General features: G+C 42.0%; 1 protein-coding gene across 6 annotated transcripts in view; it reads right to left on the bottom strand.

Annotated features, from left to right (window-relative positions):
* SGCD (sarcoglycan delta) overlaps window positions 1-14,050 on the bottom strand; it is a 316,880-nt gene that overhangs the window by 270,828 nt on the left and 32,002 nt on the right. For 2 of the 6 annotated variants that reach the window (XM_059859830.1, XM_059859826.1), the window contains exon 1: window positions 10,571-10,680. The exons of 1 other annotated variant lie outside the window; for it this stretch is intronic. The gene's annotated coding sequence lies outside the window, so the exon portion shown is untranslated. Of the gene's footprint in view, window positions 1-10,570; window positions 10,696-14,050 lie in introns of those variants that run through there. 3 more of the 6 variants (XM_059859824.1, XM_059859827.1, XM_059859822.1) reach the window with 3 other exon arrangements.

A 14,050-nucleotide genomic window follows, 5' to 3' on the forward strand; every position in this document is an offset into this window, starting at 1 on the left:
CACCTCAACCAAAGCAGGAGAAAAAGTCATTTCTCTTCAGAGGAGAAAAGAAAGAAGAAAAAGGAAAAGAGAGCTGAGCAAGCTTCCTCCTTTGAAGGAAGTTAAAGAGTGAAGAGAAGGCAGCAGTGGGGTCCTGGGCTGCCTGATCAGCAGGCAGGCACCAGCTCCAGCCAGGACAGCAGCAGAGCACTCCTGGAGCCACAGCAGCCTGGCTTGGCTCTGCAGGAATATTCCACTCTTTACCTTCTCCTCTTGCTCCAGCACTGAACCTTGCATGTTAATCCCAAGAATCCTCCTTATTTAATAAATGCATTAAAGTCTATCGATTTTCAGTGACTATGAAAGGTCAAGTCAAAACAAAGCAGAAACACTTTGCAATGCACAGGGCTGTAAAGAAGAAAAAATTCCTAATGAGAGTAAGTGGTTACTGTGCAGATTGAAGAGAAACTTCAGCCAGTCAAATTCATGTCTAGTTACATGGATAAAAGCAGAGAGGAATTCCACTTGGGCCAAAACTTCAGGCAATATTCCCTGTGCTCTTATCCTGTGTTTTTATTTGCAGGCCCAGGAGATAAATTTTAGCCTCCAAACCTCAGACATTATTAGCATTTGTTTAAAGGCCAGGAAAGGCTGCTCTAATCTTTCATTGTGACCTCCTGTTCAATAAGAACCAGAAGATTGAAGCTAAAAGCTTCACCACCCATCTCATAGAGAAACAGGGATGAAAAGTGATCCCCTTCCATACTCAGGGTATCCCAGGTCACAACAGGAAATGGCAGGGAAATGAGAAGCAAGTAAGTGACTGATTTTTAATATCTGTGATATGAAATCTTTCATACAAGCTAATTTATGCAACAGTCACATTTTCTTTTTCCAAACTTTCTCATTCCACCCAAACCTACCCACAATGAAAAATGATGCTATGATTAGAGGCATGCTTAATTACTTTCCAGCAATAAAATTTTATTAACCAAATTTTTATCCTAGCCTGTGTATTTTCTTATTTATTTTTATATATTCATAAATATTCAAAGCCATTAAGATGATTATTAATTGCAGCAGAATGCAATTAGATGGCTTTCCACAATAGCAGGCTTTAAAACTGCAATGTGTATTCACTGTTTTTCCAGCACCTGGCTTCAATTATTTAGCTCTTTGAAGATCTCTGTTATCATGATATAATGAATGTTCTACTTAAATAGCATCACTACCTGAAAGAAAGAACACTGATCTATTACTACATTAAGCTCAGCCATGTAGTGAGCTGTGTCATATAATGAAACCTTCACAAGAGTGATTACCTGCAGGGCCTCACACTGTTCAAAATGTTAGCAAGTCACATTCTCTTTCTGACCACAAAGTTGTCATCTTTTCCTTCCCCCAAATAATTCCTCTTTAATCTTTTCACAGACTTTTACACCTGTGCTACGTAATTTCCAAAATAATCTTTTAAAAGGTGCTGATCCACCTCTCCCATGCACACTGGATGAAAAAGGGTGTGCCAGCAGCAGGGAGAGACCATCTATAAAATTATAGACACTGCACACTATAAAACACCCAAAATCTCGTTAGCAGACTGCCTTTTCAGGAGTTACTCCTCCAGAAAGGAAAACTCTTTTTGAAGGTCAGCAGCCTGCCCTCACTGATGTTTACAGCACTGACTTCCCCAGCAGCCACTTAAGGAACTCTTTCAGCATCTCGCCTCAGTAAGTGGTGACAGCCTTCATAAAGGGCAGGATATTGTTACAGCTTGCAAGAGCTCACATTAACTTTTAGCCTAAGTGGTAAATTTTACCTCCAAAATGATCATTTGCTTTTGAAAGCATGAGCTTAAATCATTTCAGCTTCACCTGACCTGGCTCCCACCCCGTGCTCCTCTCTGCCACTCGCTCCCGCAGGTGTCAGTGCCCACCCCGCCCTTCCACTCCTTCAGCAAGAACTGAAATGCTCATTTAGGAACATTTTGCCCAATTATATTGTTGTCCTCCTTACTCAACTTGCTAATGGAGAGGCAAAACTCAGGGTGATGAGGAGAGCACAAGCAGAGTTCCAGGGCAATAGAGAGGCTGCTGCAGTGAACTCTGAGCAAGGCAGCACTCAGAGGGGATGGCTCCCAGGAGGGGATGCAAGGAAGGCAATTGCCAGCCCTGCAGAAAGCCAGCAGCAGCAAGGCACAGGCATTTAGCCTGCACCATTCCCAGAACGTGACTGCGTGGGAGACATGAAATGTGGCAAGTGCTCCTAGAAATCTCCTGAAATCTCTCTGGGGATTTGGCAGAGTTTTATTGGTTTCTGCTCTGGTAATAGTAAAGCCAGCTGAAGGCACACCTGGGTGCTGGGGAGCATTGGACTTCAAAGATTTACAGTATATGGGGTGGTGCTGCTCCCTGCATGCAAAACACAACTTGTATTTCTTATAAAAATTCTCAGACATTTTTCAGCCTCAGCTGCATAAAAAGCCCTTGTAAGCAGCTCACCTACCACTGGTTTTCCCTCTGTGAAAAACTGAGATGTTCCTAAAATAGTACCATGTTATAGTGCAGTGCTCTCCAACTTTGATCCTATAATCCCCTCCAAGAGAGGGGACCCTGGCACTGGTACTCACAGCCCACTGACAGCACAGGAGCCACCCACAGAGCTGCAGTTTCAGGAGAAAGGATTTAAAGAGGTGATTTGGGGAGCCCTGTACATGTACAGCAGGAGAGGGGACTTGTGGTGCTTCACTCTAAATTGAGGTGTAAGTATGTTTTTTATCTTGTTGTTCAGTCAAAATATGCTGATGCAGACCAACTACCTCAGCTGAGATTATAATTTTAGGGCTGTATAATTTTATCAAGAAAACATCACCTTCCAGTCAATTTTTTTTCTTACTAATGCTCCTTGCATTATTAAAGAAGAAATAAAACAAGAAGAAAATCTTAATTTTTTAAAAAATAAGAATAATATAAATAAATTCATAGTCCTATCTGCTTGCCCTAAAGGCTTATTTACTCATCTGCCTCTTGTTTGGGACAAATACCTGTTCCACAGAAACCAGCCTGCAGAAGGGGGAAAAGGCATTCCAGTCATTATTGTATCAAGATGGAGATATCCAGCCAAAATGCATGACGTGAATAAATGCAGTTATTAGCTAAAAGGAGACAAGTGAGTTAGCAGACAGCATTCCTACTGCAACAACTATTTTTTGCTGCATAATACAAGATACCAAATTTACTTTCCAACTTGATTTACAACTTCAGAATTAATGCAGCAACTTACTACAAATTGACAAGTATGTTTTACTAGCGGCCAAGATTTTAATTAAAAAAAAAATCCCAGTAAACTTTACACAAAGCTTTCAAAGTATTTTAGGAAATAAGGATCTAGTAAGAGATTAATATTGTTAAATTTTTTTGCATTGGCATATGAAAATTTAATACATTAGAAAAGAGCTAAGCTGAAACTGAATGCTTTAACCAAATTCTGGTGACATCATTTTTCCTGAAACAATTGGGAAAATCAGAGAGATTAAAGCTAAAATCCATTAGTAAGACAGAAAGTGAATGTAAACATACTTTCTGCAATTTCTGCTGATTCAATTTTGAAAATCTACAAGATTAAAACTAAGGCCTACTTATAAGATGGCAAGTGAGCACAAAGCTACTACTTTTCAAATCACAGAACTTTTATATTAAAATAATCAATGAGAAATCACATTAAAGCTGCTTTTCACATTCATCAGATTATTTGGTAAAGATGCTAACAAAATTAAATCCCTCCAAACAAATATAAAATTATCCAGATCACAAAAAAAAACCACATTCCAAGACACCAGTCAAAATCCAGAATCAAACTTGTAATGCAATTCAACAAAGTATTATTAAATTAGGCCCAACTGTGGAAAAAGAGACTCTGTCCCTAGTGCTGGCTGTTCCACACCCTGGCAGGCCAGGATGCTGCTGGGAAATCAGCCAGGCTGATTACTGTTATAAGAAATCTTTTATTTGGCTCTTCAAACTGCTGATGTCAGCTCCTTCCACTCTTAAAAGAACCCAAGTTAGACTACAAATAAGAGAACAAACTGAAGGATTACAAGTAGGAATTAGGGAGAAACAAACCTATTAGTCTAGTAGGAGTCCACACAATTTGTTCAGTAGGGCAGTTAAGTATATCAGATGATACAGAGCAAGAGAAAGATGGGGACCTTCTTTGGGATCATCAGCAGAGGGTGGGAATGGGCCACTGAGACCTCAAATTCAGCTTTTCCCCCTCCCCACCAGGCACAGCCAGCAGTGCAATAATCCCTAATCCAGATCCCAAACCTCCACACAACTCCTGCTTTCCCTTTGCCTTCTTGCAGAGCAAAAACCCAAATATACAGCAGTGGGGAGCCTAAACAGCCAGGCACAAATCACCTGGAAAGATACACCACCGAACAGCCGGGGTAAAAATGTGATCCTGACTTCCCAGCAAGCAAAGGAAAGCAGCTGCTTCATGTCCCAGAGCAGCAATCAGACCCCTACTGATGGAGCCCAAAGCTTACAGCAGTGCCTGAGCAGCCTCCCTGCTGCCCAGGGATCCTCCTGCTCACCTCAGACCACAGCAGAAATCTGCAACAAGAGCATATTCTGCACTTTATAAAGCCTCTGATAATTCCACCATTTCCTGCCCTCCAGCCCGAGATTGCAGATTTTATTTTTCTCTGATTCTAACAGCAAATTAAGACACAGGTTCTGGCTGGCAGCCTTGAGTGACCTTTTTAAAGGCCTGAAATATATTTAAACTCAAAGTGCCTGGCAAAGGAAGCCTGGCAGGCTGCTTTTAGGTGGCCAAACAGGGCTCAGTCACAGCAACACCCCCACAGACCAGATAGGATGAAAAGGGCAAGTCTCTCAAAATATGGCTCTGACTTTGAAATTCAGATGACAGGCCTTCTGTACATAGGATATCTGACAGTTCTGTAACACAGCAGCTCTGGTCACCCCTTGAAAAATATTAATCAAAGTTTCCATAAAGAGAAGCTTTTCCAATTCTGCCTTCATAACTTTGCTGAAGGGGTCCATGGGAGCCAGAGCCTTTAGAGGGAGCAGGCAGACTGAAGCAAACACATCAACTCCTACAGCCCAGAGCTACCAAAGTGAGTTTTCTCCTCCTTTTTTTAATGTTAAAAGTGCATAATTAAAGAGAATGCATCAAATCCAGCCATGAAGCAAACAGAACTCAGAACATACAGCTGAGCACAAAATAATTAGTTATAAAACAAGTCAGCTCCTCAGAAAAATAATGTAACTGGATTAGGAAACTTTAATAAAAGTCCAGAGGAGGAAGGGTTGCTATGATGACTGAAATATTATTACCCAAGTTAAACTGGAAAACCCTGCAGCATGTAGCAGAGATGAGCAGAGACCAGCAGGGGTGTCCCAAGGCAGTTGTGTGCCTGTCACACCCCACATGGCACTGCCCCTCTGCTCCACTGCTGCAAATTCACAGTCATGTAAGGACATCAAATATTCAAGGGAACATAAAACAGCCAAGTGAATCACTACCCTCTGCAGAATGCCCCCAGGGATCTCTCATCTTCTGACTGTCAGTTTAAGCCAGGGAGGAAGATAAAGAAGGCCAACAAAAGGGCCAAGGAAGACGTGGGCAGCTGTGGGAAGGAGCACGATGTCCTGAGCATGTCTGGAGCTTCACTCCAAACCCAGAGCAGGAATTGCTCCAAGCACCTCCTCTGCCCAGCTCTGGCTGGAGCAATTGCACCCAGCCACAGGCAGAATTAGCACAACTATTTCACAGATCAAGGCACCCTGGAGCTGAGCTGAAAAACTACAAAAGCAGGACGTTTGTTTACCTCGAGCCTGATGCCTTCGTTTTCACTGTGAAATCTCCCACTTTGCCAATCCAAATTTGAGAGTCGGGGAAGCCCTAAAACAAACCTGCAAGGAAGCCACTTAAAAATCATCACACACCAATAATAGAATAAATTTAATTCCACGTCAGGAAGAGATGAAAAAGGGCAAATATAATGGGAACCTACTGTTTCACACCAGCTTGTGAAACGCCCAGCTGTGGCAGAGAGAGAGGACTGTGCAGGGTATTTACTGCCACTGTGACTCCTGAATAAAAACCCAGCACTTAGAAGATCACCCTGGTTTGGTTATCTTTTAATTTACTGTGTTTTAAATCACCCCCTTATCACTTCAAAGCACAAACCTTAGTTCTTTGATACCTTACAGCAGCACCTCGTGCACACTGTACACATGGACCTGGTCCCTCGAGTGCTTCCCATCATAAATAAGGTTATTAGAGCAGCTCTTCACTCACAGCTCAGGGCCACACTGTACCAAGCCCTGGACAAACAAGCAGAATAGCCTCTGTCCTGGGCAGCTCCCCACCTCATTCATCTGCTCCTATTCACACTTATCTCACTTCAACAAGGCAAAACCAGTTCCTATTCCTGTCTGCTGCAGCACTGAATGTGACATTAGTAGTTAACAGCAGCTTTAACTCATTTTGTCTAATTTGAAATCTCAAATTAAAAAAAAAAAAAAATCTAAGTTTTGAGCAACTTTTTCTTTCAGAGAGTTTCAAAGTCAGCAAGATCCATTTAAAAAACAGAGACAAAAGGCCTAAAGGGCATGGACTGAAAAAAAAAATTAATAAATAGAGGCTGTAAGGGAATCATATGACAAATGTAACTGAAGCCAGACCACTGAATGAGTAAAAACCATCCAGCAAAAAAGATTGTGTAAGGGTAAAAATGAAGTGTGATAGTCCTGTCACCTTCAGGGCTTCAAGGGATGAGTAATGAAAAGTCCTGGATTAGAGCTCATAGAAAACAGGGCTGAAAGGGATCTCCAGAGGTTATCTACTCCACCTCCATACCCCACAGCAGGAGCAGCTCTACAGCTATCATTCCTGACAGATGTTTTTCTAACATATTCTTAAAGACTTGCAAGGATGGAATTGCCACAACCCCCATAAGCAATCTAATGGTATAGTTCATTCTTAAAAGTTTTTGTCAAAAAAGTAAATCTCACTTGCTGCAATTGGAGCCCATCCTTTCTCACCTCATCCCCCATGGACAAGGAGTGTTTTCCCTTCCCTGTGCAGCAGGAGAAAAAGGCAGCAATGTCATGACAGACTCAACCACCAGGTTCCAATTTTTGCCACTGCTGCTCCCTCTACTCAATTTGGTTTGTAACCTGATTTTTTTAGATGGCATACTAGAAGTAATATGTGGTAACAGGATAGAAACTTTAACTGATCTGTCCTGTCTACAAAGGGTTACTCTTGTACAGAGGAGGCCACAAAGATGCTCACAGGGCTGGAGCACCTCTGCTGTGAAAACAGCCTGATAGAGCTGAGGCTGCTCAGCCTGGAGAAGAGAAGGCCCTGGGGAGACCTTCAAGTTCCTTCCAGTGCCTAAAGGGACTCAGAGAGCTGGAGAGGAACTTTGGAAAAGGGCAAATAGCCATGGAACAAGGTGTAATGGCTTTCAATTGAAGGAGGACAGGTTTAGCTGAAAAGGAAGTAATCCTTCCCTCTGAGGGGTCACAGGCACTGGCACAGGGTGCCCAGAGAAGCTGTGGCTGCCCCATCCCTGGAAGTGTCCAAGGCCAGGTTGGAGAGGGCTTGGAGCAACCTGGGATAGTGGGAGATGCCCCTGTCCATGGCATGGGAGTGGAATAAGATGAGCTTTAAGATCCATTTCAGCTCAAACCATTTTTCTGGTTCTAAGTGGATCCTCTCTTCTCTGTAAAGATGAAGGGAGCATCGTGATTCTTCCTCCCATGACCACAGAGCTGGTAATTCTGTGAGGATATGGAGTCCAGCCATTCTCATCTCTCTGACCCTTTCCTTTTCAAGTCACAGGCTCTAGCCAGGAGACAACACTAAAAAATGGGAAGGGGGAGAAACAATGAAGAGAGAAGCAGCTGTTGACCATGTTTTCAAGGGACAAGTCTCAAGGCAAACACAGGGAAAAAAGGCAAGTTCTCCAGTCAACAGAAAGCTGTTGACTTGATGCAAACACTGCCTGGGAAATGACAATGGACTGTGTTATATAGGATCTCTTATTTGACCTGCAATATTATGGCATTAAGTATGAGTCAAGCAGGCTTTTGAGAGCAAGGAAGCAGGAGCTGGTGAAAGATATATTTTCTTAATAAACACAAAATTATAAGCCACTACTTTCTGGATATTTATTCAAGACAGTAACACCACAGGAATGAAAGCTGTGGGGGTCTTTATATTTGGTTGGTGAGCTCTGTTTGTGCACTCAAATCCAAAGCTTCACATCTTCAGGCTGTTCTCCCCAAATACATGGGCAAGCATCTTTTCAGGATGAGAGCTCAGATTTTTGCTTTATCACACCACTCTGACAGCTAAGGTATTTCTAAAAACCACTAAATATCTTGGAATTCATAACATCAGTACAAGCACTACCAACAGGAGAATTCCTAAGGGTATTTCTGACTCAAACAGTACTTTTTTTTTTGTTTATTAATCCAATGACCTGCTCTGTTTCCTAATGCCAATTAAATATCCAAGAAAGAGATGAGGGAAGGATGTAAAAGTTGTTCCACTTCCCTTATGCCTTCCAGCCAAAAAAGCTTGTCCCCTTTTCTGGGTCTTTTATAGTCTTGGCAGGTCTCACCAGCAAAATCAGCCAAGGGAGAGCTCTTGCCTAAGGAACTGTCTGCCTAAACTCCTCAATTTATTAGAGCTTACAGACACCAGGAGCAAAGAGGTGCAGTCAGCAAAGGTAAGTTGCAGAAGAAAGAAAATAAAACCCATTCATTATACACACAAGCCTTGACTGCAGAATTGAAAGTTGTGCAAAACAAAGGACCCTGATTAATCATTAATTATAGCATGTATCTCTTAAAAGGCATACATTCACTTTACCCATCTGAAAGTCACAGCCAAGATGATGTGGTCACTCAATCTCACAGCTTCAAAGCACACAGTAACAAGCTATCCCCCTTCTGGATCAGTTCCTTCCTCTGATCTCTTTAGGCACATTGACTTATTGCAATTAGGAATACACATTTAGCAGAATCGAAATTAATGGACCTACATAAAAGGAGTGCCTGGCTCTCTAAGCAATCCCAATGCCAAACTCCTTAGTAAGGAAAAATTTCCATTCCAAGTAATGGGAATACAAAACACTTTAGTCTTGGCTCTTTGGGATTGATCTTTAGCAGAAAGCTGCTTCTATTTCAGTCCCAAAGCAAGTAGTCAGACTTTGCTAAGTAGTAACTCTACTTCTGTGCTCACCAGGTGCTAAGCCCTTAGAAAAATGTAAAATAAAGTGGGTTTAAATGTGCTGCCATACCTGTGGTATTCAATGACTGATCTTGAATCTACTGGGGGAAGAAAGGGGAAGGAAGGAAACTAATTGTACTCATAGTCTTCTTTCCTTGCTTTAACGTGGACTTCTTTCATCCACCCAAAAATTAGACCTGTCCTACTGTTCCAGCTAAGAAAAAGAGACCAAATGCCATTGACTTGAGGACAGTGATGGGTGCTTGGATCCCACTCATCAAAATTTTAACTGGATCTTGACATGCTCAAAATTAGATGTTGTTTTAAAAATAATTTAAAAATCCCAAAACACAAGACTCCTGTCATGTTCTCTGAGCTCTTTTCAGTCAAGACTTGCCTTTGAGTCAAATGTGTCTCTTAATTAACAACTAGTCTTTGGAAAATTAACAAAGGATAGCAGTACTAAAGGCTATGGATGTTACAAAGAGAAACAAGAATAATGTTGTTAGCTTTTTGCTATGCTAGATGAGACATTACTGTGCCAGAGGCACAAGTAATGGAAATGTACTTTTATATAAATCTCCTTTCTTTGCTTGGATTATTTTAAATGACTCCACCACAGTGTATATTAACCTAGCCACCAACCTTCCTGCAGTCAGCTTTCTTTTTACAGTTTATTAGGAACACAACCACCAAGGAATCACCAAAGGGTGGTGAATATCATCACACTCTCCCTTTGTTTGTCAAACACACAGAATGGCTGTGCAAGAAACTGAACAAAAAAATCTGGGAGGCAAATCTTCTGTCCCTGCCACCTTATATTGAACCCTTTGCTTCAGATCTGACACAGGAGCAGAGCAGCTCCCTTGGCCTTGGCCAGGGGTTACAGTGGACAAGCACCTGAGAACTGCAGCTGTTTTCTTCCCCTCTCCTCCCTGAACTGACTTCTAAATGCCTTTTTTCAGAAGCTGGAACCCACAGTGTGACTGGTCAAGCTAAAACAGATCAGGGGTCAAGTCAGAAACACACTCCACATTTCTCAAAAACACCTTTTACTGTTCCTTCCTACTCCATCCCAAAGCTGTGCCCAGCACTGACCAAACACACAGCCACACTGCTACAGGGGTGAATATTGCTCTTCCTTTTCCCATAGGCAGGTTACATCTTGCAAGGCTTCACTTCCCCAGAAAAGTACAACTGTGTGAACACACACCAACATTCAAAACCAAGAGTGAAATATCGCTTTCTTTTCCAGTATGCTGCATTCAACACTTTTCCTAATTTTCCTACCCTAGAGCTCAGATAGCAGTATCCCACTTACTCTGTGAGGGTACAGGGGAAGTTCAGCATTTAGCAATGGTGAGAAAATTGGTTTAGATCCCTGAGGGAAGGTGCTGCAGAAGTGCATTCAATTCAGTTGTAATTCAATCCAGTTTGCTGGAGCTGAAAGAAAACAAAACACTTTCAAAGTTAAAGGGAAAACCAGCATTTATTTTATTTATATATGTGTGTGTACATATACAGACACACACACACACAAATATTTTAATATAAACATATATTTATGTATGCTTGTATAATATATTTTATTTTTGTGTGTTGGCATATATACACAGACACCTACACACACACAGAGCCTTAAAATTTCAGGAAGTGAAATTTGTAAGTAGAGCACAAGAAGGACAAGGTTAGCACAAGGCAAGTTCTGCCAGGCATAGAGAAGCACACACTCTATGGAAAAGAATAGTTAAAGGCATTTTCTTCTACTATCATAATATTTTTTTTCCTCAGGATATGAACAAAACAAAAAAAAAAAGCAATTAAATCATTACCCTGAGGAAAAAAAACAAAAAACAAAACAGTAATTGTGCTTAATCCTCTGTGTTGCTATAATGAATACACCTAATTTACTTTGACTAAGAGAAAACCTTTTTTTTTTCCTTCAAAGCTGACAAAGGTCGAATTCAAAGAAACCAAAGTAACTCCCACAGCAGTTTCCCCAAAGGAGAGGGAGAAAATAGCCCATGGTGTGTAATTATCTAAAGGTAAACAACCAGGAAGGCCCACTGCAAAGTGTACCTGTGATTTATAATGCTGAAGAGTTTCCAAAGGGAAGAGCCTGCAACAAGTTCTCCTCCCCCTTTTTATCTGCATAAGGCAAATTGCAGGGTGGGGAGATGGGTTCTCCCACTTAAATTCAGCAGTATCAGTATTTTATCCTTGAAGTTTGGTTCAAAGCATGAAAACTCTCCAGCTACACTAAACAAGGCAGAAGAACCGGTTCAGACAAGCAAATTACATTATCTGCTCCTCTCTGACCTCCAGCACCTTGGAAAAATTGGGTGGAGGGAAGAGCCGCTGCCAGCAGATCTCCCTGAGCTCCTCAGCCTTGGCAGAGCTATAGGGGCAACTTTACACATGGATGAACTGTTCTGGAACAATCTTTCTAATGCAGCTGACACAAACAGGCTTCCCTCCAACGCCAGGGAAGCGTGGCCACATGTTTGTTGCTCTTGCACAGGATTCCTGCCGACAGCCCGGCCACATTTCCCGAGGGGAGTTCCTGGCCAAGAGTGGTGCAGGGGTCAGTAAAGCCTTGGGAGAACATGAGAGGGTGGGGAATATCCAGAACCAATTCCCAGGCCAGACCCTCACGAGGGCACTCCTGTAGAAATGTGGGCACATTTTTGTGAGGTATCAAAGAGCTGAAGAAGCAAAAGACTCATTTGTCTCTGGGAGAGACTGCTGAGCTAGGACCCTTACAGACTTCTTGGTTTAACATTTCAACACTCAGTGATGCACGTTTCCTCAGTGATAAAGATGAGCATTTTCACCATTTTTTACATATACCAACTCAACACACAAGCATTTTCACCACTTTTTACATATACCAGCTCAACACATGAGCATTTTCACCATTTTTTACATAGACCAACCCACCACATATATTCCCTTGTTCCAGAGCAAAATGGCATCAGTGCCTGGACCCAGGAATTCAGGAAAGTACTTTACAGATGTAAAGTAAGGGCAAAGGCTGCCAAAGGTCAATCTCTGAGATCAAAGGGAAAGGTGCCATAGGGAACATCTCTGCTCAGTCCCTGAAACCTCAGCACTTTGCACTGAGATTTAGTGCCATATGTACTCAGCAGTACATAGAGTGTTGACAAAGCTTTTATTTTTAAACAAATAAAGGCCAGAAAGTACAGATTTCCTTAACTCTCACAGGGCTTCAATTATGCAGTGCTGCCTCTACCATGTAAGCATATTTCCAGAGCTTTAGCACTTGACATTTTGAGATAAAATGTCATGAATAGTATTTGTGTACCTCTCTCCATCTGTGCTACTCTGCCCCTCCACTTCAATTTGAAATCTTTCAAGGCATCAGACCACTGGTTCAAACTATCCCTTTCCTTTACTTTCTTCAAGTTTAGGATCAAAGACCTGACAGACTTTAATGGTATCTTGCAAACAGTTTGCTCTAAGTCTTATTTCAAGAGCTTTTCTTCTCTATTCTGCCCACTACACTAAGCTAATCGATGATTTTTCTGCTCATTAAGTACTGCTGCTGGAATCACTCTTCCTATCAGGAAGACTCTGCTGTCTGTTTGCTTCTGCTGCCTTTTCTCCTTCCAGCCCAGGACCACAACAGCCTCTGAAATAAATCAATGGCCCCTGCTCAGGTCAGAACATTTTGGCCTTTACAATGTGCCAAACCTGAGAGTCTCTCAACTGGAGACTCCAAATTTCACCTTCCCATGCTTTCGCTCTGATCTTCTCATGCTCATCCTCCTTACATCTATCCCCATTTTTCCCCTCTCCTGAGCAAGAAATAAGAGGCACAAAACTTAATAACAATTTTCAGTGAACTTCTAGATTGCCTTGGATGTGAAGCAGGGACATAGGAGACTGTTTTGTCAAGTTAAGCCAGAAAGAAGAGGGAGTTTAATGGTGTTGCATACATGTGACTGGCTTCTCCACTGGCACATGGATTTACCATCAAACTGAAGGACAGTAATTTTATCACACTCTTCTGAGCACACAGTTGTGGTGAACCCACCTCCTGAAAAGTAGATTTTGAATGCATTTTCTCTGCCTGAAGATGGGGAGAACCTATATCTCAGCACCCTCCTGTTCTTATCTGATACAAATATGCTGCTTTCCAATTTCACTCTATCTTGTCTGTACTTTTATCTAGCTCTCCTCTAATTGTACAGCTCTTCCTGAAAGGTCAATTGTTCCTCATCCAGCTGATGGCCTCCCAATGGAGTCTGAACTGATTATGAGCCCCTGCCTACTTTTAAGAGCTATGGTGAAGATGATGTTTGGCATTATTAAGATGTGATGTCCTGCCAAGGATTCCTTCACAACTGCAAGAGCTAATGTGACAGCTCTGAGCTTGGAGAAAAAAAAATAAAATAATAATAATAAAATTTTAAAAAGTTGCTTTTCTTCTTCTCTAGTATTTTCCCTGTGCTGTCAGGCTGCACGAGGGGGCCATGCTCACATCTGTTATCCAGGCCCCTGAAGGAATCCTTCACAATCCTTCTGCCTGCAAAGCAAACGGGAGGAGTTTGAAGATGGCATGTGAAAAGCTGCCACAGGTCTTCCAGAAATCAGAACTCCTGGCTGTTCATCTCCTGAGAGCTGACCTGGGGCACAGGAAACCACAGTGCCTATGAAACACAAAGCAATCACACTGAACTCTCTTGCAGCCATTTGCATTTTCAACAATTTCTCTTCAGAGAGATGCCCTGTGCCTGAGGGAATATTTGCCTCTGTTCACAGCTGACTTTTATTCTAA

This window comes from Haemorhous mexicanus, chromosome 15 (assembly GCF_027477595.1).
Source record: "Haemorhous mexicanus isolate bHaeMex1 chromosome 15, bHaeMex1.pri, whole genome shotgun sequence".
NCBI classification, from domain to species: domain Eukaryota; kingdom Metazoa; phylum Chordata; class Aves; order Passeriformes; family Fringillidae; genus Haemorhous; species Haemorhous mexicanus.